We start from the raw sequence: 26,621 nt of genomic DNA on the forward strand, positions 1-26,621 counted from the left end.
GATAGATACATGGAGGTAGAGGAAAACGCCTCGGCAGCAAAGGGAAAGCATACCAAACCAACGCCGCCACCAGTGCATTCACGAGGCAGCAGTTCGAGACGGGTGGACGCGAGTTCCTCGACGACGTACTCAACAGAAACCTGACGTTCATGCGGGGCATACCAATCACGGTTCAATACTGGCAAGAACGTCGAAAAGAACTCTTCGCTATGAATCGCAAGTTGGGTAAGCCCCACGCGTTCTTGACGCTTTCTGCCGCGGAACTGCACTGGGACCACTTCTAGAAATGTTGGAACGGCTGTGACAATAGAGGAATTCGTACGGCGGATTCACGGGTTACTCGATCATCTCCGAGCAAGCTCCTCTAACATCATTCACTTCGTGGATATGGCGTGACTTTTTTTAACATTGCCTACGTTTTCGAACTATTGCACGAAAAGTTAAAATAAGAATTGAATGCAACCCTCGCGCCTCCTTCTGTCATTTCTGTTTGTGTATCACTTATTGTTGCACTAAAAAAAGTTTTCGAGATGGAACTCTCTCCCACAAAGAATAATATTCGTCCGCATTATATGCAACAAATCTGGTACAAATAATTCAACTTGGCTCATCAGTTACAAGGAGAAATTTCCTGTACTTCACGCGCAGATGATAGCGGGCAGGTATGCGAGAAAGTGCTTCATCTCACATGCATCAATCTTTTTTTTTCTTTTTTTAGGGGAGACGCATCTTATACAGTCTCGCCTTGTTGGCGTGTCATGTCGTCGTCACGGTCCATCATAAACGGGTATGCGCCACAAAAATAGGGTATATCCCACTACTTGCCCCCGTCCATTCTATGCATATTGTGAGTTAAAGGTTCATCGTTACGCCCAAAACATTATGTTTGGCTTAGCACCGGTGTCAGTATCCCCGACGAAATTTACCAGGGCACTGAAGTTTCTTATCTAAAACCAGAGACACAAACGTGCATCTCTACGGTAAAGTCATCTATTTGAAACACCACTTCTTGAAACATATCTGCAAAGTGATGGTGCATTAGTGGACCGGTGGCGAGTAAAGCAGTAAAGAGTAAAGGAGTAATTTTTTTTATTGTTGTTGAAACGGTATGCTCATTTTGTCGCTTAACGTCCACCGCAGTCACCGACAGCCTGTTCAATCGATGTCCGTGCGCGAAGCTGCCTTTGATTATTCGTTCAACTTACATTTGAGGGCACTAAAACCACCGCGCGTTAGGCGGCAGCCCCGTGGTATTTTTTAAAATTCGCACGAGTTAAAGAAAGGCCGAAAAAAAAATTACGCAGGGGAGTTATCTTACCATAGATTGAAAAATTCGACGTTTCTGAACAAGCGCTACAACTTTTGTACTGAAGATTTTTCTCTAGAGTCACTATTTAAAAAGTTCGTTAAGCAATCTTTGTTCATTACTGACCTTTGCGAATCGGAAAAAAAAAAATATTGTAACGTGCTCTCTATGGCTGAGAACAATACTGCGCTAATTGGAGACACCTAGCGCCGATGGTAAATTTTTTAATACTTGGTGCTTTTTATCTGAAACACCCTGTATGTGAATGAGTATACAGCCGACTCGCACTAAGAAGGGGAATCGCATCAATGTGTCAAAGGGATGACGCCCTGTGTGCCCCTTTGGCGCGCACAGCGCGCTTTCAAGAAATCTGGCCGCTAAGAAATAAGGTTGGCTCTGATGTAACTGTGCGTGTCGAAGTTACGTTTAAATCACGCGAACTGAAGGCGGTGGAAACCAATGAACGTTCACTATACTTAGCTTCAAATTGTCGCCTTTCAGTCCGTGAGGACTGTGCATGGGTCATAAGTTATGGATATTACATGGGTGAGAAGTGCCTGTTAATTAGTGCCTGTTAATTATTGTTCGGCGATTTCTCAGCGCCTCGAGCTTTTCCCTATTACCCATGTACTTCTGTTCATAGGCGAACGCACCGAGCGACCCCCCCCCCCCTCCCCTTTAATGATGCGAAGGGGACGCCAGTTCTGCTCCATACCTTTACTCAGTCGGACCTTATGGCAAAGCATGCTTTTCGACGATAATGGCGACCGCGGACCCCTGATGTTGAATTCAAAGAAATTGCTCGCCACCTTTACCCCCGGAAAGCCGGAGACCGATGGCAGGCCGTTGTGAGAAGCGCGTCATCGCTTCATTTTCATTTTTGCATCCATGTTTTCTCTCGGACTCGACCAACGAGGGGTTGGAGAAGGCGCTTCGGTGAAACATGCGCCCCCCCCCCCCCCCCCAGTCTTCCAATAGAGAGCCCTACGCACGTTTATGCTTCTCAAGAAATTACTACGGACGCTATGCACGAAGTCGTTCGGTATATAGTTTCTTAGGGACATGGGTATGTCACCATTACTGGTGATCGAGCACAGTTAGCACTCGACTCGGTTATGGGAGATCTCTTCGCAAAGAGGTCAAGGTGCGAGGTTGCCCCGGTTGGTGACGGGTGATAGCGCCCCCCGCGATACCTGGACAGAGATTCCCCCGTCTGGTGGAAGATGTACACCGTCATTCCGCGATTAGGCGGCCGGCCATAGATCTAGGGACATCCCATGATAACTTGAACGGCGCTTGAGGCTATCGGGGTCTACAGGAGGTTGCCCGTATCTCGGCATGTCACCAGTGTACTATAGCCAAACGAAGTCTCGGCCTCCACCAATTAGCAGAGTCGTAAGCAGACTCAACATGACATGCAGAAATGCGTGCACTCAAAGGTAAGTAGTGAAATGTTTTAACATATTAGCATTATTTCGGCGGGGGCGACGGGGTTCAAAACCGATTTGATCAATATTTTTAGAGGATTTTATAATTTAACCATGCGACAGTGTAAAAGATATACTTTATGCGAAACCAAAATTCGTCCGTCCTATATATGTACGCAAAAAGTATCACCCTTGGTCCACTCGGAATGAAGAAGTCGTCCGCGGGTTAACATATACATTTACTATTGTTGGATGGATGGATGGTGGAACTTTATTAAATATAGTCCTGAGAGACGCGACTAGCGCGCAGTGGGCTTCTCCCACGTTGGGACGGGCAGGCTTAGCCTGACCGCCGCATCGTGGGCTCTCTGGACGGCCCAAAGCTGATCCCCCTTGTTGGGGCTTCTGATGGCGGAGCTCCACTTGGCTGGGTCGGCTTGTTCACTGCCCAGTAACGAGGGGCATCGCCAGAGCATATGCTCTACGTTAGCTATTTCCCCACAAAGTTCTGGTCAGATTAATACAGCTGTCTTGTCTGTTCGCGCAATCGAACAATAATTGCAGAATTTTGTTTATACATCAGCTGTTACTTCCTTTTTCTAATTTTATGTGCATATTCTTAATTTTTTCATTAATAAGCATTCAAGTTGTCATCGAAATGCTACAAGATACGCCGTCTTGGTCAATGTCACCAGAGTGGGTACGTACCTACTCGTGTTGAGGATTGAGTCATAAGCAAAAATGCATGTGCCCCAGAAATTGCGCAATTCCCACTACTCACCGCTGGTCCACTTAATTGAATAACACTTTAATGAGCCGACGTGTGTACGTTTTACTGCCAAAATGCTTTAGCAAGTGACGGAAATACGGTACTCAAATAGGGTAAGGCCGCACGGTAGCACTCCTCCTTTCCCGCTCGTGCTTTTGCCGGTGAAGGCACCCCAACAGCACAAAAGCTTTTAAAAAAAATGCTGTGGGGTTGTCACGACTGATAGTCACCTGTCAGCCTACGCATCGTTAAAGAGGAACCTGTCGTTCGGCGGGCGCGGTGTCACTGGAACTTGGAGCGGGTTAGGCACAGCGAGCGGGAAAGGGGGAGCGGTACCGTACTGCCTTACCGTATTTGCGTACCGCATTTCCGTATCTTGCTAAAAGACTCTAATAATGTCGGCACCAATGCACTCTTCGTTGAACATTGACGTATACTGTAGTTGCCACCACATGGCACTACAAATGCTACAGATGTCGAACATGTGGAGAAGCTGGAGAAAGCGCGATTCATTTGATCACTCAGTCTGTCGGAGTGTCACCAGCCCACCGAGAGGACACTAACCTACCACAAGCGCTGGGCTTTTTGACCCACGACAGCGTGGCGCCTCACATGGTGGTAGCGACAACCAAGGAGAGGCTACGCCAGTGGTAGTAGTGGCTGACCCGACAGCCCGGACGCGGAGCCACTAAGAACGTTAGAGACGAGAGTGCGGACCGCGTTCTGACTGTTACACAGGCACCCAGTGATCCGGACTGGGTGCGGGTTCCTACCTCACTTCTCTGAGTGTTTTCCTTCTCGCGCTTTTCTATTTTTTTCTTCTTTCTTTTTTTCTGTATGTTCTTTTTTCTTTTCTTTTCTAATTGAAGGCTAGAATGCAAAGGGAAAGCCACAATTTCATCATCATCATCATCATCATGGACCGCGCTCTTGGTAAGACTGACTCGCGCACCGCCCAGGGACTAGACGAGATACCGACAGGCTTGGTGAAAAACCTGAGAGACGTAGCACGCGACACCTTGGCTCACATTTTCACTGAGATCCTGACCGGGGAGCCAGTTCCTACCGACTGGCAGGGCGGTTGGGGGTTCTTGTCCGCAAAGAAAGGTGGGGACGCGGATCTGTTGCAAGACTACCGACCCATCACTGTAACCAGCGTGTTGTACCGGCTCTTCACTCTTGTGATCCAGAGATGGCTGAGGGGATGGGTGGAGTGCTAGGGAGCCCTGACAGAGCTTCAGAACGGCTTCAGACCAAATCATCGCCTTGAAGACAATGTCTTTACCTTGAGCCAGACCACTGAGCTGGCCCGGAAGGAATCGCGAGGTCTGGTCGCCTGCTTCCTCGACGTAGCGAAGGCGTATGACAGCGTCCCCCATGATGCGATGCTGATCCGGATGTCGGCGATGAAAATGCCAGAAACGCTGGCAGACATCTTGCGGAGGCTCTATCAGAACAACACAGCCGTTGCTTGTCTTGGTGGCGCTCAATCGCTACCAGTGACTGTACCCCGAGTCTTGAAACAAGGATGCCCGCTCTGCCCGCACCTATACATGTTATACGTCTCGGGGCTGGAGCGAAGGCTGGAGGAATCGAGGCTGGGCTATCCGTTCCAGTTCCTTAGCCAGGGACTGCCTCACATTTGGGTGCTGCCTGGACTGGACTTCGCGGACGATTTGGTACTTTTATCGGAAACCATCGCTGACCCCCAGAAACTCGTCACACTGAGCGCAACCCATCTTGCCCACCTCGGCCTCTCCTACAACCCCAAGAAATCCGCAGTTCTTCAGTTCTACGGACAACCAGAAATGAACACGGTGCTCCGACCAGAGAGAGAGAGAGACTCTTTATTGGAAAAACAGAGATTTTTGCCGGCGTCAGTATATAACCGCTGGCATGCTACTCTGTGTAGGGATGGGGAAGGGGATTGACAGACTAAAGAAGAGAGGGAAGGACCAGACAATGGCACTATCCCATAGGCTACTGAGTATCGCTACCTTGGCGTTACCCTCTCTACGACTCCGGACTTCCTGGGAAATCATGAAGAACATCTGCGTCAAGCATGCCGTAGAGTCAGTGCAGTGCTTCGCCGGCGTTCATTGTGGGGGTACAAAGGTATATACTCGTTCGCGAACTTTGGAAGGCTGTCCGTGTACCAGCGCTAACCTTTGAAAACGCGGTAGTGCGCATCTCAGCCGGCACCCGAGCATGGGTGGAGCGCGGGCAGCGTGAAGTGGCACGCGTAGCTGCCACAGACGCGTGGCTGTTGAGGCCATACATGGCGATTTAGGGTGGTCGTCATTTGAGGCGCGAGAAGCGAGCAGCAAGGTGGCCTATGAGGGCTGTCTTCGTCCAATAGAAGACCAACGATGGGCGCGCCGCGTTTTCCGCTACATGGGATTCAAAGGCACACAGACTCTGCATGAAGGTCTCGTCCGATACATACGTCAGGCACCCAAAAGCTGAGCGACGTAGTGCGACAGCGCGTACGAGAGACGGAATCTGAACAGTGGCGCTCTGCCATGCTCGACAAGACGACTCTGGAGCTCTACTTTACACACAAGTCGTCCCCGGCTACGGACAACTTCTATGACAACGACGCAGGGAGTGGGCTCCTATTTGAAGCGCGCGCGGGAGCACTCCGAACCCTTCTATACCGGCAGCGCTTCGACACATCCCCAACTGTGAAAAGCGCTGTTTATTGAGCATGTGGGGAAGCTCGAGAAAGCGCGATTCATGTAATAACTCAGTGTGTCGGAGTGTCGCCAGTCCACCGAGAGGACACTAACCTACCACAAGCGTTGGGCTTTGAGACCCACGACAGCGTGGCGCCTCACATGGCGGTGGCGACAACCAAGAAGAGGCCACATCAGTGGTGGTAGCTGACCCGACAGCCTGGACGCGGAACCCCTGTGGACGTTAGAGACGAGAGTGCGGACCGCGTTTTGACTGTCACACAGGCACCCAGTGATCCGGACTAGGAGCATGTCCGTACCTCTCTTCTTCTCTGAGTGTTTTCCTCCTCGTGTTTTTCTCTTTTTTTCGATCTGTTCTTTTTATTTTTCAATTCTAATTTAAGGCTAGGATGGAAAAATTTTTGCCACCACCCGATGCAAAGGAAAATCCACAGTTTCATCATCATCATCATCATCACCACCACCACCCGACGCCAGCGCTTACCATTCTCTGGCAACATTGTGCGTTCACCGGAAATGCTCCCTAGAAAACTTCCTGTTTACCTTGTTTTAGCGTGGTTTTTGCCTGCGTTGCAGGCCCTGTACGGCCTGCAACGCAGGCTAAAACCACGCTAAATCTCGCTAAAAACACGCTAAAAACAAGCAGCCATGGCTGCTTGTGTTTCGATGTTTTCTGCGGATAAATTATTCCGATGAAGCGCTCGCAACTCGGGCACTGATGTCTTTTGGCTTGCGTCCCCGCCTGCTGGGTCTATACAAAAGCAGCTCTGATTTACTCGGTGAGCACCTGAGGCCCGTGTCCTGCAGAAAGGACTCTGTGTAGTCGATGGCTTCCTGGAGGGCAGATTCAATGTGCCCATCGCTGCCTCCAGCACACCAGATCGTTATGTCGTCCGCGTAAACAGTATGTCCGATGCCTTGAATCTTGCCCAGACCCTCCGATAGACCAACCATGGCGATATTGAACAATAGCGGTGAAATCACGGACCCTTGCGGGGTGCCCCTAATGCTCAGTGCCTTTAGGATATTCATTCGTCTTTCTTCGTAGGCACGTTGCATTACTGGAGTCCTAACTATACGTGGCTGTATCATAATAACATTAAAACACAAAGGAAACGTACTATCCGGCAGCTGCTTGTTTCGTTTATTTTATTGCGATACAGTGTGTACCACTACCACCACCTCGGGGAGCCGCCGTAAACTAGCGACGCACGTGATCTGAGCGAGAATGTTTTTGTTGACCGAAAAGAAAAATACGCGGAAGCCTAGCCCTATACAGCTTCCCCGTAAAATAAAAACACATGGTATTGTAGAAGCCTAGAACATGCCAGCCTACCGAACTGCGCTAAACATCGGTGTTCTAGTTTCAGTTTATTTCTATCATAAGAGATATAAAAACACACAGCTGAAATGGGGGCCTCCTGTCACAAGATATACATTGTATAAACACACCCAGGATGGTACAGCAATGTTGTAACAGTCACTAAGTCGAATGTTACAAGAATTAAATAATATAATAATTGCGAGGGTTTTACGTCCGAAACCTTAGATATATGACCATGAGAGAAGCCGTAGTGAAAGGCTCCGGAAATTTCGACCACTGGGGGTTCTTTAACGTGCACCTAAATTTAGGCACACGGACCACTAGCATTGTGCCTCCATTGAAATGCGGTCGCCGCGGCTGGGATTCAATCTCGCGACCACCGGGTCAGCAGTCAAGCACCATGATCATTAGACCACCGTAGCAGGTGTACACGAAGCAAATATAGTACAATCTGCGAATAATACAATGTAAATGACAGGTAGCACAACAAAAATATATAGCTGAGGTACTTACAACAAACAAATCCTGTTTTTGCCATAAATATGTGTGGCGACAAGTAATCGGTCTAGGTACTTAGATATTAGCATCCAAACACGAAGCTAAAGAAATAAAAGTAATTCCTTTTTTTTTTAAGATTCACACAGTCAGCAATAAGAACCCGTAAGAAGCAAATATGACCCTCGTCGTTTTTCACGACCTTACAGGCCTTCAAGGGGTTACGGGATAGCTTCCTGAACAAGGTCTAGCCGCTTCAGCATTTTCAGCCCCCTAATCCGATGCCAAGGTAACCCGTATCGGTGCACGCGATATTGAACGCTATACCGGAAACATCCACGAAGCGCTCCGCGTCGTTAAAAGCAATGCCGTGTGCAGCCGAGCACCGCTTGGCCAAAGTGCGTCGTTATCATTTCTTTGCAACGCGACTCCAGTTCCATGCAGTAGGAAGAACATAGGACGTCGCAATCTCGACATGGGCGCGGTGGTTGCTGGTTCAGCGTTTTCTGAGTGTGCAGCGCAACGTTCGCTTTTGTGCGTGCCTCGCACAAACAAAAAAACGTCTGGACGCTTAGATGAAACAAGATATTCCAGATACAGAGAAGGATTAGTACTTGGAAGCAAGACTAGTTCGAAGTATCTTCCGTATCTAGAAGCACTAGGAAGGACTCCTGCATGCGCCTGGCTTACGCTGAAAACCAAATAATTGATGGACGTAATACAGGCGTTTCGAAGGTCGCGTGCTGAAGCACGCAGTGGCTTTCTTTGACAAGAACCTTGAGGAGAGGATATGTGTTCGAAGATAAGGCGGTCACTTCAAGACACAAGAAACGTATGAAGACAAAAAGTTGAACTAGTTAGTACGGATTCATGATCAACGAAGGTAGGCGTGCAGGAAAGGAGACAAGAGATAAGAAGAACACGAACGCCGTGTGTTGTTCTGATTTGTTCCGTTTGGTCAGTGTCTGCCTGGTAGTGATGCAGAACTATCGATGGTACTATCGATACTATCGATAGCTGAGTCACTATCAAACTATCGATGGTAACAAATACTACCGATAGCGCTATCGATAGTAAAAAATTCGATCGTACTATCGATAGTATAAAATCAACAGAACGAACTCATTGCAGAATAAAGTTGGTTCCCCACGCGCGTGGTACATAGGGGAGCCGGAGGAGCAGGCTGAAGGGCAAGAAAGTTGACATGCTTGTGCTCTTGACCTGAGTGCTTTGCTGACACATGATCATAAAGTCAAACTATTTAGCTGTAGTAGAAAGGAAGGCGTTACATGTACTGGAACTGCGCTTCAAACTTATATTGCATTTTATGATTTCAAAATAAAAAAAATATATTGTGGGCACTAGTTATGTGCTTCTTCCTCATCTGTGCATTATCATAATGCACGGCGTTTGCAACGCCCGACGGGCTATACGAATTCAACGTGATGCCTTTTGGGCTGTGCAACGCGCCCGCGACTTTTGAGCGCATGATTGACACCGTGTTGCGCGGCCTCAAATGGAAAACTTGCCTTTGCTACCTGGACGACATTGTTATCTTTTCGTCAACGTTTCCTCAGCACCTGCAACGTTTAGATGAAGTTTTGACGTGCCTTGCCGGCGCTGGTCTCCAACTCAACACTAAGAAATGCTGTTTCGCCAGCAAATCTATCAAGGTCTTGGGACACGTCGTTAGCAAAGATGGAATTCGGCCAGACCCTGAGAAGATTGCGGCGGTTCTTCGCTTTCCGCGCCCGGAGAGACCGAAGGAGTTGCGGAGTTTCCTTGGCCTCGCCTCCTATTTTCGTCGGTTTATCCGGAACTTCGCCTCAATAGCTGCTCCACTACACCAGCTACTTGCTTCCGACGTCCCCTTTCGGTGGTCTGAAGAATGCCAAACAGCTTTCGACCTGTTAAAAGACGCCCTCACGTCTGAACCAGTTCTCTGCCATTTTGACGAAGCCGCACCGACTATCCTTCATACAGACGCTAGCGGCCGCGGTATAGGTGCCGTTCTTCTGCAACGCGACACCTCTTCACAAGAGAGAGTGGTTGCATATGCCAGTCGCGTACTCACCGCTGCCGAAAAGAACTACACGATAACTGAGCAGGAGTGCTTGTCTGTGGTTTGGTCGGTGCAGAAGTTCCGTCCCTATCTCCACGGCCGTCACTTCACAATTGTTACAGACCACCACGCCTTATGCTGGCTTTCCACTCTGAAAAACTTGTCCTGACGCTTGAGTCAGTGGATTCTACGCCTGCAGGAGTATGACTTTGACATAATTTACAAGTCTGGTAGAAAACATCAAGACGCCGACGCTCTTTCTCGCTGCCCGCTTCCTACTACCCAGATCAGCGTTGGCGAGACCTCGGCCGTCACTTCTACCGCAGTTCCTACGCTCGCCTCAATAGGCCATCTGTTCTCGGACGACGAGCCAACATTTCGCTCCCGCCAGCTGTCCGACCCATACTGCAGGCGTATTATGGACCACCTTTCGGGAGCCTCCCATCCACCTAACGCGCGACTTCGTCGTCAACTCGTGCAATTTAAGCTGGAAAATGGCGTTCTTTACCGCCACATTTACCATCCTGACGGTCAACGCTGGGTTCCTGTGCTACCACGCGCTCTTCGACTTCATGTGCTTCAACTTCAAGCCTTCCACGATGATATGACTGCTGGTCATCTTGGTTTTAAAAAAACCCTTGACCGCATTCGATGTCGTTTCTACTGGCCCGGCCTTTATACTAGCGTAGCGCGGTACGCCGGTTCCTGCTTCCCATGCCAGCGCCGTAAACTTCCGACATCTGCACCTGCTGGACCTCTACAGCCAATTCCGTGTCCCACAATGCCATTTGAGGTTGTAGGTGTCGACCTTTACGGGCCTCTTCCCGTCACGTCTACTGGCAAACGATGGATAGTGACCGCCGTAGACCACTTGACGCGCTACGCCGAGACAACCTCTGTGATTACTGGCTCAGCTGCGGAGGTTGCTGACTTCATTCTTCACGGCATAATACTCCGTCATGGGGCTCCTCGTATACTGCTTAGCGACCGTGGAAGGGTGTTCCTGTCACAAATGTTAAATGAAGTACTGCGCGCTTTCGGAACTACTCACAAGACAGCTTCAAGCTACCACCCTCAGACCAATGGTCTCACCGAGAGGTTTCATCGTACTCTTGCTGACATGATAGCCGTCTACATCCAACCAGACCACAAAAACTGGGATACCCTGCTACCATTCCTCACCTTCGCCTACAACACGGCCGTTCAGCGAACAACTGGCTACTCGCCGTTCTACCTGGTTTACGGACGTCCCCCTGCTACCTTTCTCGACGTTTCCCTCTTCAAGAGCCATGTTACTTCACCTCAGTCTCCCAGCGAAGACTACATTTCCCGACTGGCCCAGTCCCGCCATCATGCTCGCCTCAACACAGACGCGAGACAACAAGAGCGGAAGATCATTTATGACGCCTCCCATCGCGTTGTATCTTTTCGACCTGGTGACGAGGTGCTGTTTTTGACACCTATTCGCACACCTGGTCTCTGTGACAAGTTTCAATCAAGCTTCATCGGGCCGTACATAGTTCTGGAACAGACTTCGCCTGTTAATTATTGTGTGACACCACTTGTAGTCCCAACAGACCGCCGTTACCGCAGCACCGAGATTGTGCACGTTTCTCGCACGAAACCCTTCACGCGACGTTCCTCGTCACCTTGACTTGCAGCGGCCAGGATGTCCGCTTACACGTGGGGGAAATTAGTGTGGGCACTAGTTATGTGCTTCTTCCTCATCTGTGCATTATCATAATCATCATCATCCGTTTGTCTCTCTGTCCTCATCGTCACCCTGTGTCATTGTCATCATCATCGGGTGTGTGCGGGCTCGGCCCATTCTCTTCCGAGGCCTTCAGTCGAATAAACGTCGTGTCAACCAAGACGTCATAATATCATGGACTAAGTTTATTTCCAAGGTGTAACTGGTTGCTTTAGGATGTGAATTTATAGATTTATTTATGGACATATTCTGCCATTTTCACTGCGGAAATTATTTCTTTTGCCAAGAATTGCTCTAAATTAAGCGAAGCTGATAGTAGGCTATCGCAAATATTTTGTCAATATGGCCGACCCGCAAGAGCATTATTATTCACACCAGTATCGATAGCATTGACACGTGGTTGTGACGGAGAAGAATGCTGCAGCGAGACTGGGAAATAATAATAACAGTTGGGGTTTAACGTCCCAAAACCAATACATGATAATGAGAGACGCCGTAGTGGAGGGCTCCAGAAACTTCGACCTCATGGGGTTCTTTAACTAGCACCTAAATCTAAGTAGACGGGCCTCCAGCATTTTCCCCTCCATCGAAAATGCCTCCCGCCGCGGCCGCGATTCGATCCCGCGACCTGCGGGTCAGCAGTCGAGACTGGAAAATACGGAGCTCTTTATTTGGGCGATCTTGTGCCAAGAAAATCAAAACTCAAAATACAAGCGATACAGGGTGCGCACTGATAGCGGCGAGAACAGTCGTCGGCCGTCGAGTAATCTGATGGAACGCGTCGTCTTTTGTACATCAGTCATCGAACCTTCCAGCGTTATCGCTGGTGCTCGCGTAAGCTCTCGAATGAAGTTGACTATTCGCGTGCGGCGCGCAATCTTAACAGAATGATCTCAAACAATCGTGAAGCCTTTCAAACATTACGGCACGGTCTGCGTCAAACGTTGCTAACAGTCTTTGTGGGTGAAACCCAAATACATCAAAGCAAAGCAATAAACACGTGTGGCAGTAATATCGCTAGTAATATTAACCATGGTGCTACCGATTTCACTATCGATAGTTTGTCGATAGTAGTACTATCGATAGTTTGTCCCCACTATCGATAGTTTCAAAAAAACTATCGATACTATCGATAGTCAATTTACCGATAGTTCTGCATCACTACTGCCTGGCCTACCTTCCTTTATCATGATACAGACGTGCATTCGCAGCTGAGTTTTAAGAAAAAATGTGCTAAGGATACAGCGCAGTGTTCAAAGACAATATGAGGTACAGATTCGTTCCTTCTTCTTAAAGGGCCCCTAAACCACATCCGATATTTTTGTAACATTTCAAGTAAACGCGTGCATCGAGTTCAGAATGCCGTCACGATCAACAATACCAAACGCGGCAGCGCTGCGAGCCGCAGGTGCCCCACAAATTCTAAGAAACAATTCCTTCTCCTCTCCGTGTCGTTCGGCATTCCTCATCCGCCCAACGCTTTCCGTAACGTCAACATGTCGTCTGCTCGTCATCCACAACACCTGTTTGTCCGCTCGCAGGTTGCTGCTCTTCCTCCTCGCACGGTGAGGAGGAACAGTCGGCCAGAAGGAGAGACGAGCCGACGAACAGAGCATATATAGCGAAGAAAAGAGATAAACGAACGAGAACGTATTTCGTATCATCAAACGCGTAAAATCCGCGATCACCACGCTATTACGGCACCGTTTCGAAAAATTCTCACGGCTACGTGTTTGTTGTAGACTCGGGCACAGCAGCAACACCACAACTAAATGTCGACCTCTGGGTAGTTTAGGGGCCCTTAAAGGGCCCATGACACGGTCAACCAAGAATTCGCGCTTTCAGCGAAAAATAGAAGTAGAGGGTCTATTGTACTTATACGTATATGAAAAATGCACTGTACAAGAATATTTCAGTATAAACGGACTAGAAGTCGCCGGCTATAGAGGGTTCGCCCACCACCAGCGACCACCATTTTGCTATGGCGTGTGACCATGTGCTGCATGGAACAGATCGAGGCACCCTATAGTATGCCACCGTGCGAAGCGCTCCCGCGCGCGCTCCGAAGAGTAGCCCACTGCCGCCACTGTTGTCATATAAATATTCCGGGACAATGGCCTCTTTGTACGTATGGCAAAGGTGAAGTGTACTCTTTCGTTGAAGCACCATTTTCCATTGGGCGTTCTCCTCTTCGCGTATCCGGTTCCGAACTGCCGTGGTATACTGTCGAACTGACGGTTTCGCTGTTTGTAAACAAACTGGCAGGCGTCGAACGGTCTGCCCAAGAAGACTTCCGGTGCGCCACTTCCGGTAATACTTTTTCAACGGTCCCAGCGGTACCAGCGGTGTTTGCTTGGTGTGTTTGAGCTTGTTGCTCTATTATTCCTGGCGCATTCCTTCAGTGACCCGCGCCGCAGGAAAAGTGGCACGGAATCTGCCCTCAACAAGTGCTGAGCGTAGTCGCCGCAGCGGCAAAGCGGCACTACCCCTACGCTCAGCATATTCTAGGGACCGTACTACCGCACTACCACACGCCCAACATGCCTGTGCTTGGCCGCGCCAGAGAACATCTGGCCGCGCTCGCAAGGCGCGTGTCTCCGTTGCTAGGCGACGGCCACGCATGCGCAAAGGAAACCCATGTGGAACGTACCGCAAAGAACCTCTCCCCGCCCAGCCGGTCTAGGATGGATGGATGGATGCTATGAGCGTCCCCTTTAAAACGGGGCGGTGACATGTCTGCCACCAGGCTCGAAGAAAAAAAAAAAAAGCTTCCTTGTTTCATGTTGGCCTAATACCTTATCTACATTGATTAAATCTATGTTATTATACCAAAAAAATATAAATTCACGGTCCATCTCTCTGCCTCTTAAGGCAGAATGACCTTATTTTTCCCCCATTATTTATTTTTGTTCTTTATCTCTACTTTTCTGCCACCAATACTCTAACCGTCTCTTACTTATTTCTATCGCGGACGTGTGCAGCTTTCCATCGTTGTCCCTAAAACCCAAGGCTTCATGTAGACTCGTGCCCACACGTATACCTGGGTGAATATCGCCACATTCAATCAATACATGTTCCATCGTTTCCTTAGTTCCCCCGCAGCATGTACATTGTTCTTCTTCGTTACTGAATCTCGCTTTATAACTACGCGTTCTAAGGCAGCCCGACCTTGCTTCAAACAGTAAAGCGCTTCCCCTTGAATTATCATAAAACCTTTCCCTCCTTATTTCGTTTTTTCCCTTTCGGTAGTTACTCAGAGACGGCTTCTTTTCCATCGCTGCCATCCAATAAGTCCTCTCCGCCTCTCTGACCTTCCGCTTAATGCTCCTTGTTGCCATATCGCCCGCACTGCTAGCTGGTGAGCCTCCTAGTTCTTTTTCTCCACTGCGTGTCAACGCTTTTTCTATACAAATACCTGAAAACCTTCTCTGCCCATCTACTGTTTTTCATTTTCCTCAGCCTCTCTTCGAATCTCATTTTGCTCTGAGCTTCCCTCACTTCAAAGCCTGTCCATCCCATATCACCCTTTACAGCCTCATTTGTCGTCTTCCCGTGAGCGCCCAACGCGAGGCGGCCCACCGTCCTTTGATTTACATCCATTCCTGATTGTACCTCTGACTTCATGCACACTACTGAGTTCCCAAAGGTAAGCCCCGGGACCATCACACCCTTCCACAGCCCTCGAAGCACCTCGTACCTATTGTATCCCCATAAAGCTCTGTGTTTCATAATTGCAGCATTCCTCTTTCCCTTTGCTACCGATGCTTTCTCTTGTAACTCCATATATCTATCCCCCTCATTTACCCATACTCCGAGGTACTTGTACTCACTTACCCTCGGTATTTTTTGGCCCTGTATAAAGACCGCATGGTCTTCGTGATCATTGAATACCATCAATCCACATTTTGTTGCACTAAATCCTAGTCCTAGAGCCTCACATTCCCTTCCGCATATATCTGCCAGTCGCTGTACATCATCTTGACTGTCCGCAAATAAGACAATATCATCAGCATAAAATAGACCTGGAAGCTTCTGCTCAACCATCGTGCTGACCTGCTTGTGTGACAAATTAAATCCAATGTTGCTACCTTCTAGCGCTTTCTCCATCCTCACCATGTACAGCATGAATAACAGCGGGGACAAAGGACATCCCTGTCTCAGCCCCTTGCTAATTTCAACGCTGTACTTGCTACTTATTCCTTCCCATTCTATACAAACTGTATTTTCTCGGTATATTTCCCTCAAAAGCTGTATACAGTCGTCACCTATGCCCACTTCTTTCAGTATATCCCACAAAATTTCCTGATTAACGTTGTCATACGCCCCGGTGATATCTAGATACGCTACGTATAAGAGCCTGTTTTCTATTTTAGATATTTCTATACACTGGGTAAGAACAAACAGATTATCGTCTAACCGCCTGTCGATTCGAAATCCATTCTGAAGTTCTCCCAAAATATCATTTTGTTCTACCCACGCTTGTATTTTTAATTTTACTGCCTGCATCGCCAACCTGTATAGCACCGATGTAATTGTTAGCGGTCTATACGAGCGAATGTTATCCTTTTCTCCCTTGCCTTTATAGATTAAGTTCATTCTACTTTTTCGCCAACTGTCTGGTATTTCCCTCTCCTGTAAGCACTTTTATACGGCTTTCAGCAGTGCTTCTTTAGTGTTATGTCCGAGTTCGTTAATGAGGCTGACGGGAACCCCATCTAAGCCCGGTGTAGTGCGCTTAGAAATTTTTCCTTCGGCCTTCTTCCAATTGAAATTCTCTAGTACTACATCTTCGTCGGTTGCACTCCTTTGCGTACTTTTACTCACCGGGGGAATCCCCTGGGGGACCTTTTTAAACGAATCGGCTGTTATCTTTCGGATGTAACCTAGCGCTTCATATGCTTCCAATTTATTTCCTCCTTCATCTACCATATGTTGTTGCATTGTGACAGACTTCCTACCCAGCGCTTTTAGGTGGCTCCAAAATATCCTAGGCGCGGCCTTCTTCTTTTCGCGAATATCTGTCATCCAGCGTTCACTTTCACCTTTAATTTTTGCCTCGACTAATTTCTGCACAATGGATTTTTGCTCTAAATATATTTCCCATATTTGGTTGACTTCGTCCTGTGGCCGCTTCTCCTTTTTTGCCTGTCTGTGCTCCCGTGATGCCTGACGTCGCATCTCGATCGCTTCCCGGATTTCTTTGTTCCACCAACTTTTTGGCTTTTTCTTTCCTTTCCAACAAATAGTTTTCTTCTCTATTTCCATTTCTTTCGTGATTACATGTAGCAGCTCACTATACTTCCAGTCTTTGCCTGGTAGTTCGTCTACTTTTTCCTCGACTCTTGCGGCTATATTTGTTATTTGTTTGTCATTTGTACTTCTATGAGACAGCGCCATCTGCCGTTTACGCCGGACAGAGATACTGCCGTTTACACCGGACAACGGAGACGTGACAAGGTTAGACTAAGAGGAGCTACGCCCCTAAAAGGCGGGATAGCGCACCCATCGCCGCTAAAAACATACACACACAAACTTGCAAACAGCTCCAAAACGGATAACTATGTTCATCTAGCGGAGAATATATCAAGCAAGGAGGAGGAATAAACTTTATTGACAATAAGTGGGAGTGGGAATGGGCAAACAGCAAACATTAGATAATGTGCTGCCATCTGTGAGGCATTGTGAGAAACATGTCTCGACTACCACGGCCACCTGGATCGGGGCGCCTGGACCCGTGCGACTACAGCAGAACCTATATGGTTTCGCCGTTCTAGCACAGGGAAGTGCTTTAAATCGAAAACCTGTACCATTACTATAGATATAGATACATCGCGCGCGCGTGTGTGTGTGTCTGTGCGCGTGTGTATGTGTGTAACAACACACATTAATAAGTATGCGCACTAGGGGCCGGATTTCGCTATCGCGTTCAACTCTTAAAGGCGAAGCTTAAGTTTCCCTCAATTTTTGTGATCCACGTACTAGTCTGCATAGGCGTGCGCAGGGTTCCCCTTCAGGGGAGGGGGGAGCAAATGATCATCGCGGCGCCCCCCCCCCCCCATTCCTGTTAAGTAAATATATGAGGCAGACTTTGCGCCCCACTCTTAGGTGACTAGGCGGGGCGGCCGCCACCCTGCCCCCCCCCCCCCCCCCCCTCTGCGCACGCCTATGCTAGTCTGCACGCATCTGTCAAAGAGTACTGGACCAGGCGACGCAGCTCGCCCGCGTTCCAGTCAGGTCGACCCCATCCTGGACCCTGCACGTCAGCTCGCGTGTCTAATACAGAGTTAAACTCTCCGCTGAGTTAAATGCTGACCGTCAAGAAAATACACGTCCAGGTCACGAAAGAAATCGTTAGACATGGCTGCTTTAAGTGGCCCGATAAGTACACAGAATGCGCAGCCTGAATGACGATAGTACGCAATCAAAAGCCAGTACCCGACTTATCCCATCATAGAAAACGTGATGATCTTGAAAAAGAGTTCGCTTAAAAATAATGATTCCAACTCCACCGAAGCCAGATATCGCGAAAGAAAAGTGTGCGTGTTTGAATGCACGAGCGTGGGCAATGGTAAAAAAAATTATCTTGTAAACACAGAACATCACAATGTTCTGCGTGAGCGACGCTGATAACTTCGGCTTGTTTTAGAGGGCTACGGAACGCTTGAACATTTAAAGAAATAATTTTCAGGGTGTCGGCCATATTAAAATATTAATGAGTGACCTTATTGACCTGGTCGCGTTGTTCAATTCGGCACCCCGGGAACCTGTCCGGGGGACATGCAGTGCACACACTACACAAAACACTTCGGTCCTCTAGAAGAGGGTCGAGGTTTCGTCGGCTTCTGGGACTCGGAGCGGCTACCCTGGGTGCCGTCCGAGCTGGCGCCAGCAGTGTGCGCACGCTTAACTTCTCGCGGGGCAAGCATTTCCACATCACATTCGCCTTGTCTAGGTGACAGCGCAATGCTACTGTCGACTCTGAGGCTGAAGCTGCTTTCCGACGAGTCAGGTAGCGGTAAAGCTGCAGGGTCGACGTTGTCTGCACCAACGACCTGGTCCGCTGGCTGCTTGTCGAGACGCGTCAGTAAGGAGCTCCCATGGCGTCTTGCAACTTGTTCAAGCAAGTCGCGAGTCTGGCTTTCTGAAGGAACCGACGTGTTTGGCTCATTCGGCTTTAATGCTGCACCTGACGAAACGCCAGTGTCCGTACGCTTCAGAACGTCTTAGACTATGGCGCATTCAGCCGCTTGAATTAAGGATGCAGCCGGCGCATCGGTCCCTACTGGCGTTTGCTTCTCGGCTTGAGACGCCGGCAAACATGACACGTTGTGTTTGGCCGAAATGGGTGCCACGTAAACCATGGTGACTTCTACTTTTCTTGTTAGCGAGGCTGGAAAACTTGGCGTGTTGGGATTGGCGAAGCTGCACACTTTCTCTTTTCCTTTTAACGTAGCTTCTGGAGTTGAAATCTTGAACATTCCTTCTGTAGCTCCGGTTCCTCGCTCAGCTGTTACCATAGGTGACACGGTCGGTAGAGGAGGAAGGGTTGTCGCAGCATCATCAGAATATGAACGCCGCACTGGGCAGACGGTAGTAGCATGACCATTTCCACAACGTCGGCAGGGGCGGTCGCAATCTTCGCTTTCGTGCCAATGGACACCACAGCGGCCACAGAACGGTGCTGTCCACTGTGCACGATAATGGCCACTGGAGCCACACCGACGAAAAACAGTCTGTAGACTGCGATAGTCGAAAGCGACTCGATAACCAGAACCCCGAAAGTAGCTGGGGACGGGATTCGTGGTGCTGATTTCCATCCGGACAAAACGTGTACCTTTGAGCACTCCGCGTCGTGCGCTCATGAATCCTGCTTTTATGGTGCATTCAGACGACGGACCGAATCCGGATGTGGCGGGGCAGACGGCGCGTCACGTGATCTCACATCAGCGATTCTGTTCATCCGAGCCTCGTCCGTGTGGCTCGCGGACAGGTGAGCCCAACCTGTATTTCACATCGGGATTCTGGCGGCGGAACGCCGCAGCTTTAGCGGACAAACAGGCCGGTAACCAGTACACTTTTCTTCTCCTCGAGCCGTACGGCTGTCCTCGCAGTTGATTTCAGCTCTGCTGACGCTTAGTTCAGTTTATTTCTGGGCCCGTACTCTAACACGATCACCTTTGAGATATATATATTTTTTAATGCGCGCTGATTGGCGGGTAGGAGAGTAGCGGGTAAGTTGTCGCTTTAGTCATTGCGCACGCAGCAATCTTCGGCAGGCAAAGTGGCGCTGTCGCCGAAAGCGGTTGTCTCACAACACGGCCCATGTTTGAACACTGCTGTTAAGGTCAAGATGCGAACCGAGAGAAGGAAACATAATGTGCAGCACTGCAATGTGCACTGTCGGTACCTGTTATGCGCAAAAAAAAAAAAAAAAAACTGCCGATATCGGCGCATCACTGTATCCTCCCTTAGTATGCGGGGCCCCACGCGTGACTGCAGCGAGATCATTCTCCAGCAGCTCTCTGTAAAGCAGATTCTTCTTTACATTCAGTCATTCCGCCAACAACACCAATTTCACTGAAACAAATTACAATACTCGACAAAGCTCGGTAGAAGTTTGGTAGGGGCCGGGACAACCGTTATTACGAGAAGGAAAGCCTCCGAGATGAAGAGACGTTTCGCGCCTATTCCGCTAGGGGAGAGCGCATGCGCAGTGTCTTCTGTTCTGCGCTTTTGTTTTCTTCAGAGGCCCACGCATTGAAACGGCGCCTACATTGCTCATCCATCGTGGCAGCATCTATGGGTGTGCTGGCCAAAGGCCTTATTATCCGCCAAATTACTTGGCTATACAGAAAAATGCACTATAACTGCCCTGATTTCTCGAATGTACGTCGCCAAGAGCAAAGTGTATTTTTTTTCTAGTCAATCCTAAGACGAAGAGAGAGCGCACCGGCCGAGTTATTGCGTTACAAGTTTTCTCTCCCTTGGGGCAACTTCTCTGGGCCATAGCAACAGGAACGTCTGCACAGCCGTCTGCGAATTTCTCTGTGATACAAGAAGAATTCATTCTAAAAAGAGACAGGGCGTGCAAACACGGACACAAGAAAGAGATCAGGACACCACAAACGCCGACTAACAACTGAAGAGACGCACAACGGCTGAAAAGAAAGAAGGCACGAAAACTTATCTGCGCATGCCCATGCAACCGGCGAACCTATCAATCCGGCACGCGTGGCGGTCTACGTGGAAGATAACTGTTAAGGCATTTGATTTCATCTTTATGCAAGCTAATCGACGGTTGGCTCACGCATGCGCTACCACTATTCTCGATATGCCATGCTTCAATCATCAGACGCGTTTCTTCATTTCTATGCCGGTACAACACTGCGCATTCATCAAATTTTGGCGTGCACTTACAATCTCGACAATGTAAAGACAGATTAGAAGGTGAGCCTCCTGTAAGCGATCTCTTATGTTCCAGCAATCTCTGGTTGATGCATCGGCCCGTCTGTCCTACGTAGAAGCGGCCGCAGCTGAAAGGGACCTTATACACCACACTCGTACGGCAATCAGTGAATTTGTTGGTGTGTTTTACAAAACAATTATCGGTCCGCTTCTTGTCTTTTACTCGCTCATTCTTCCTCTGCACAGCGGCACAAATCTTACCTAGCTTATTGGCAGCCGTGAAAACAACATTAACGCCGTATCTACTTCCTACTTTCTTTAGCCTGTGAGATATGCAATGAATGTACGGAATACCTACGACACGTTTCTTCCTATCGCTTTCTGCAACCATGCTCGGACTTAACACAATAGACTTCTTTAAACGCTCAGCGACCGTGGCCACTGCATCACGAGGATACCCTACATCTAAAAGACGCGTAACCTGTGCGCTAAAGCTATCACTCATTTTGTGCTCACACGACTTGGTGAGGGCTGACTTAAGGCAAGACATGGCGATGCCGTTTTTTACAACCTTCGAGTGCTTCGACGAAAAATTTAACAGCGGTTTGGAAGATCTAGAAGAATACTGCCAGCACACGTGGTTCTTCTGGAACGTTAAGGAAATGTCTAGAAATTGTATTCCATTATTCTGAGGCACCTCTTTTGTAAAGCTCAGCCCTCCTCCATTTAATTCAAATTTTTCGCTCACGGAAGTTACCACCTTTTCAAAGTCCTCATCACTACAAAAAATCAAGTAGTCGTCCACATAACGAAAAACCTTAATAACCGAATTACCTAAGGCGCCTTCCAAAAGATTGTCAATCTTGCTAAGGTATAAATCACTAAGAACCGGAGCAACCTTAGAACCAATACATATCCCTGATTTCTGCACATAAACACCTTCCTTCCAACCTACCAGCGTCGACTTTAAATACATGGAAAGGATTTCTAGAAATGCCCCAGTAGAAACACCACATTTATCGGTGAAAACCGTCTGGTCGCCTTGTTCGTTAATACATTCATTAACACATTTTAACAAGTCCTTATGCGGCAAAGAATAATATAGGTCTTCAATATCCATACTAAAAGCTTTACAACAGCCGGGGTTCTCCTCTGAGAGGAACGGAACGAGCGCCTGAGAATTACGCATACGAAAAGGGTCTGAAAAACTCAAAGAGGTTAAGCAGTTCTGCAAATAACTAGATACAGCGACTTGCCAGGTGCCTTGCTCTGAAACGATTGCTCGAAACGGAATCTCGTTCTTATGTGTTTTGGCTGAAAAAAACAATTCTAAAGTAAGTGATTTAGCCTTCTTGACATTACAAGCTATTCTCTCAAGATTATGTCTTAACAAAAGGTCGACAGCACGTTGCCTAACTACCGATGGCTTAAGTTTTACCGTCCTAAAATTATTTTCTATGGCTGTTAATGCTTTTTCTGAGAACAAACTGTCCGGCATAATTACAAAATACCCTTCCTTATCTGAAATTACTGGCCTGAGTTTCTTCTCGACACAGTAATTAACCAAAGGCCGGATAGGATCAGAACACTTGAGATGCATATTAGAACCCTTGATGCTAGCAACGCAGTCTGAAATGCAGTGGGAACGCTTGTAGCTTGTAATGTCAAGAAGGCTAAATCACTTACTTTAGAATTGTTTTTTTCAGCTAAAACACATAAGAACGAGATTCCGTTTCGAGCAATCGTTTCAGAGCAAGGCACCTGGCAAGTCGCTGTATCTAGTTATTTGCAGAACTGCTTAACCTCTTTGAGTTTTTCAGACCCTTTTCGTATGCGTAATTCTCAGGCGCTCGTTCAGTTCCTCTCAGAGGAGAACCCCGGCTGTTGTAAAGCTTTTAGTATGGATATTGAAGACCTATATTATTCTTTGCCGCATAAGGACTTGTTAAAATGTGTTAATGAATGTATTAACGAACAAGGCGACCAGACGGTTTTCACCGATAAATGTGGTGTTTCTACTGGGGCATTTCTAGAAATCCTTTCCATGTATTTAAAGTCGACGCTGGTAGGTTGGAAGGAAGGTGTTTATGTGCAGAAATCAGGGATATGTATTGGTTCTAAGGTTGCTCCGGTTCTTAGTGATTTATACCTTAGCAAGATTGACAATCTTTTGGAAGGCGCCTTAGGTAATTCGGTTATTAAGGTTTTTCGTTATGTGGACGACTACTTGATTTTTTGTAGTGATGAGGACTTTGAAAAGGTGGTAACTTCCGTGAGCGAAAAATTTGAATTAAATGGAGGAGGGCTGAGCTTTACAAAAGAGGTGCCTCAGAATAATGGAATACAATTTCTAGACATTTCCTTAACGTTCCAGAAGAACCACGTGTGCTGGCAGTATTCTTCTAGATCTTCCAAACCGCTGTTAAATTTTTCGTCGAAGCACTCGAAGGTTGTAAAAAACGGCATCGCCATGTCTTGCCTTAAGTCAGCCCTCACCAAGTCGTGTGAGCACAAAATGAGTGATAGCTTTAGCGCACAGGTTACGCGTCTTTTAGATGTAGGGTATCCTCGTGATGCAGTGGCCACGGTCGCTGAGCGTTTAAAGAAGTCTATTGTGTTAAGTCCGAGCATGGTTGCAGAAAGCGATAGGAAGAAACGTGTCGTAGGTATTCCGTACATTCATTGCATATCTCACAGGCTAAAGAAAGTAGGAAGTAGATACGGCGTTAATGTTGTTTTCACGGCTGCCAATAAGCTAGGTAAGATTTGTGCCGCTGTGCAGAGGAAGAATGAGCGAGTAAAAGACAACAAGGGGACCGATAATTGTTTTGTAAAAAACACACCAACAAATTCACTGATTGCCGTACGAGTGTGGTGTATAAGGTCCCTTTCAGCTGCGGCCGCTTCTACGTAGGACAGACGGGCCGATGCATCAACCAGAGATTGCTGGAACATAAGAGATCGCTTACAGGAGGCTCACCTTCTAATCTGTCTTTACATTGTCGAGATTGTAAGTGCACGCCAAAATTTGATGAATGCGCAGTGTTGTACCGGCATAGAAATGAAGAAACGCGTCTGATGATTGAAGCATGGCATATCGAGAATAGTGGTAGCGCATGCGTGAGCCAACCGTCGATTAGCTTGCATAAAGATGAAATCAAATGCCTTAACAGTTATCTTCCACGTAGACCGCCACGCGTGCCGGATTGATAGGTTCGCCGGTTGCATGGGCATGCGCAGATAAGTTTTCGTGCCTTCTTTCTTTTCAGCCGTTGTGCGTCTCTTCAGTTGTTAGTCGGCGGTGTCCTGATCTCTTTCTTGTGTCCGTGTTTGCACGCCCTGTCTCTTTTTAGAATGAATACGTACCAACTAGCTCAGCTCTCTGTTATTCTAAGAAGAATTCCTTGTTAATTTAGTCCAACTCAAAATTTGTTACTTCGATCAGACTTCTTTTCGCTAATTGATTGTATTTCATATTATTGTTCTAGTCTTATTTTTTTTGGGAACATAAACTAATCATTCTTCAATTTTAGGGGCGAAGCTCCTCTTAGTCTAACCTTGTCACGCGTCCGGCGTAAGGCGTCCGGTGCAAGGCGTAACCGGCAGTACCTCCCGAACAGTATCTCCCATCACCGATCCTTTGCAAACTGCCCACTACTTCGTCTTTGCAAACATCCCACTATGATCCATCACCGATCCATTACTTCACCGACCATAAAGCCGTTATAATGAAGGGGGAACGGAAGCCACGTCTAGTTACCATATACGATTAATAAAATTTCTTGTATAAATATATACAGTCTTTGTCACGTCTTTGATGATGTACTGGGCTATCGCTTTGATTACTGCTGGGCGAAACCACTGAAGATTTCACGGTGTAACCATGATTGCTTCAGGAGCTTCGCCCAAGCTCTTCATCATTCACCCGTGGACATGATGTGAATTTTTTTCTATATAGTATACAGACTAGACGCGTGATGAATTCATTTTCCTTCATCTATATTCTAAATTTCCCCCTTATATTAATCGCGGTTTCATGGCCAATCCCTCGTAGTGGGTGAGAGCCAAAGTTAAAGGATCAAGCAAGCAAGCAAATAAGCAAGGATACGCTGCTAGTGGTACCGCCAGTTACATCCAATTCTTTGACCCCCTTCTTTATTTTCACTAATTTGTTTATATATTATGGTCTATCGAAAGCTTCTGCCCCTTTCACTTTTTTTTAAGGAATGTTATTATAGTTCTTATCTAATTTCTCTCTTTTTTGTTATTTTTTAGCAAGCGTTGTGTAAACCATTTACATTATAAAGTACAGTGTGGCCAATCCCCCTTGTGGGTATGAGCCAAGATCTAGGCGACAAGACAAGACAAGACAAGACAAGCAAGCAAGCAAGCAAGCAAGCAAGCAAGCAAGCAAGCAAGCAAGCAAGCAAGCAAGTGTTGCACACGCTAGGCGCAGCTGTTCTAGGCGACGCGAGGTGCCGTAGAGGCCGTTCGGCGCACGTGAGAGAGAAAAAAAATCACAGCATATCCACGGAGTGAATGATGATGAGTGGGTGAAGCTGCGGAGGTTCATCGGTAAACCGTGAATCTTCCGTGAATTCTGCCCAGTACATAATCACCGGCGTGATATCGGGTGCGTTTATACTAAAGGTTCGATGAGTTATGACGACTTGCAGCTCACTTTAATTTTACATGTACGCTGTGAATTTTCATTGTTTACCATTGCTTTAGAAAACATCTGGCGTCTTTCGTTAAGCAGCTGGCGTCTTTTCGTTTTGCTTTTAGAAAACATCTGGCGTCTTTCGCTGGTTTATTTCATCAATCAACGGCGTTTTGAACAAAATTTTTATTGTTCAATCACGCACAGGAGAAATCTCACCAGGCACTACCTTGGAGGTAAACAATGGCTGCTAATCGGAATGAGAGACAGAAGAAGTCGGCTTTTAGCTAACACTTACACTTCTACTTCTACTAACGTTTCCTACTGGAACATGCCAATGGCTGCTAATGGGGAATGAGAGACAGAAGAATTAGGCTTTTAGTTAACGCGCACGCTGCGAATTTTTTATTATTCAACAACGCACAGGAAAAATCTCCCACCGGCACCACCTTGGAGGTCAAGATCTGGTACTAGCGTTACGACTGGTTACGCACTACTACGAGGGACGAACGGGTGCCGCCTTAAGGAGCTTCATAAAGTGGCTGACTGGGCTAGTTGGTTGTGCATACTTAAGGTTAACAGCGCGAAAATAAGACACGGCGGACAGGAAAAAGACGAGACAAGCGTCAAAGCGCCTAGAAAGAGAAGGGTACCCGCGCCAGTTGCTTATTTCTGTGGCAGAGGCAATGCACAGAAAGAGAAAACGTAAGGGCAGTGACCGTAACGAAGAGCGCAGCACAGCGGAGAAGCGGGAAAAGTTGGCGGT

Source organism: Rhipicephalus sanguineus, chromosome 9, assembly GCF_013339695.2.
Source record: "Rhipicephalus sanguineus isolate Rsan-2018 chromosome 9, BIME_Rsan_1.4, whole genome shotgun sequence".
Classification (NCBI taxonomy): Eukaryota; Metazoa; Arthropoda; class Arachnida; order Ixodida; family Ixodidae; genus Rhipicephalus; species Rhipicephalus sanguineus.